The sequence below is a fragment of the Lipotes vexillifer genome, unplaced genomic scaffold (assembly GCF_000442215.2).
Source record: "Lipotes vexillifer unplaced genomic scaffold, Lipotes_vexillifer_v1.1 scaffold236, whole genome shotgun sequence".
Classification (NCBI taxonomy): Eukaryota; Metazoa; Chordata; class Mammalia; order Artiodactyla; family Lipotidae; genus Lipotes; species Lipotes vexillifer.
In genome coordinates, this window is record NW_006773295.1 from 1,651,817 (window position 1) to 1,654,367 (window position 2,551).

Here is a 2,551-nt window from a genome sequence, read left to right on the forward strand (position 1 = left end):
GTCTTCGTTGCGCACGGGCTTTCTCTAGTTGCAGCGAGCGGGGGCTACTCTTCCTTGTGGTGCGCGGGCTTCTCATTGCAGTGGCTTCTCTTGTTGTGGAGCACGGGCTCTAGGCGTGCGGACTTCAGTAGTTGGGGCGCACGGGCTTAGTTGCTACGCGGCATGTGGGATATTCCCAGACCAGGGCTCGAATCCATGTCCCTTACATTGGCAGGAGGATTCTTAACCACTGAGCCACCAGGGAAGTCCTGGAACTAATTTTATGTTTGTCAAGTTGTATTCTATTTAAAAGACTTCTGTGGAGCAGGTATCTGGGTTGTTACCCCCACCATGATCCCTATAGGATGTAGAAGGACCATGGGCAAGTGGCTCCCCTCTTGGGCCTCAGTTTCCTGCTGTAGAAAACTTGGGAGAGGGCTTCCCTGGTGGCGCAGTGGTTGAGAGTCCGCCTGCCGATGCAGAGGACACGGGTTCGTGCCCCGGTCCGGGAAGATCCCACATGCCGCGGAGCGGCTGGGCCTGTGATCCATGGCCGCTGAGCCTGCGCGTTCGGAGCCTGTGCTCTGCAACGGGAGAGGCCACAGCAGTGAGAGGCCCGCGTACCGCAAAAAAAAACCAACTTGGGAGGATTACGGTACCACCTCCCCAGGCTGTTACGAGGATAGTAATACCTGTAAAGCATTTGGAAAGGTGCCTGGCACCAGTGGCATCATTAAGTGCTAGTACTAATATTATAGCTAAGATTGGCATCCTTAAGCCCACCTCCTCTTTAGGTCTCTCCCCACAGGGGTCCACCATTATTTTCCTGCTGTGTTTCCTTCCAGACTTTTTTCTATGCGTGTACGTGCCTGTATATGTACCCATAACAAGTATGGTGTTAATTTGTGTGTAGGGGTATGATCACATGTACACATTTATGCAAGTGTATCATATGGTATATAAAGTTCTGCATTTGATATTTTTACTCAATGATTCAGCTTGGAGTTCTTGGCATTTCAGTGCCCAGCAGGCTATCACTAGATCATGCTTAAAATCTTAACTCGCGGCTTCCCGGTGGTGCAGTGGTTAAGAATCCTCCCGCCAATGCAGAGGACATGGGTTTGTAACCCTGGCCCAGGAAGATCTCACAGGCTGTGGAGCAACTAAGCCCGTGCACCACAACTACTGAGCCTGCGCTCTAGAGCCCGCGAGCCACAAGAACTGAGCCCGCACGCCACAGCTACTGAGGCTGCTTGCCTCGAGTCCATGCTCTGCAACAAGAGAAGACACTGCAATGAGAAGCCCGCGCACCACAATGAAGAACAGCCCCTGCTCGCCACAACTAGAGAAAGCCCTCGCACAGCAATGAAGGCCCAACACAGCCAAAAATAAATAAAATATAATAAATTTTAAAAAAATCTTAAGTCACTACTGATGGACACTTGGGTTGTTTTCACTTTCTGGCTATTGTGAACAATCACCTTATGAACATTCATGTAAAAGTTTTTGTGTACATATGCTTTCATTTCTCCTGGGCATATATTTAGGAGTGGAATTGCTGGTAAGTTATGTGTAACTCTATGTTTAACTTTTTGAGGAACTGCCAAATTTTCCAAAGTCTCTGCACCATTTTATATTCCCATCAGAAATGTACAAGACTTCCAATTTCTCCGTAACCTGGCCAACACCTGTTATTGTCTTCTTTTTGATTATAGCCATCCTAGTGTGTGTGAAGCAGTATCCCACTGTGGTTTGGGTTTGCATTTCCCTAATGCCTGATGATGCTGAGCATCTTTTCATGTGTTTTTTGGCCACTTGTATATGTTCTTTGGAGAAATGTCTATTCAAATCCTTTGCTCATTTTAAAATTGGACTATCCATCCTTTTATTGTTGTTTTGTAAAAGTTCTTTGCATATTCTGGATACTAGACTCTTAATAGATAAATGATTTGCAAATATTTACCTTTTCTGTACGTTGTCTTCTCATTTTATTTTTAATATTTATTCAGCTGTGCTGAGTCTTAATTGCAGCATGCAGGATATTCGTTGCAGTACGCAGGATCTTCAGTTACAGTGCACGGGCTCTAGTTCCCTGACCAGGGATCGAACCTGGGCCCCCTGCACTGGGAGTGCAGAGTCTTAGCCACTGGACCACCAGGGAGGAAGTCCCTGTCTTATTTTCTTGATAGTGTCCTTTGAAGCACAGGAGTTTTTAATTTCAGTGAAGCCAAATTCATCTGTCTGTTAGGTGCCCTATCTAAGAAACCATTGCCTAACCCAAGGTCACAAAGATTTACACCTATGTTTCTTCTAAGAATTTTATAGTTGGCCTATTTTGAGTTAATTTTTAAATACAATATGAGGGTCCAACTTCATTATTTTGCATGTGATATCCAGTTGTCCCAGCACCATTTGTTGAAAAGTTCTTCTTTCCCCCATTGAATTGTCTTGGCAACCTTGTAGAAAATCAGTTGAGCATAAATGTATGGGTTTATTTCTGGACTTTCAATTCTATTCCTCTGATCTACATTTCTATCCTTACACCAGTTCTGCACCATCTTTTTGTTTTTGT

General features: G+C 45.2%; 1 non-coding gene across 1 annotated transcript; it reads right to left on the reverse strand.

The window, feature by feature from the left end:
• Nucleotides 1-2,067: 2,067 nt before the first annotated feature.
• TRNAG-CCC (transfer RNA glycine (anticodon CCC)) lies at nt 2,068-2,140 on the reverse strand. The gene has a single exon. It is a non-coding gene; the product is annotated as a tRNA-Gly (tRNA).
• Nucleotides 2,141-2,551: the final 411 nt, after the last annotated feature.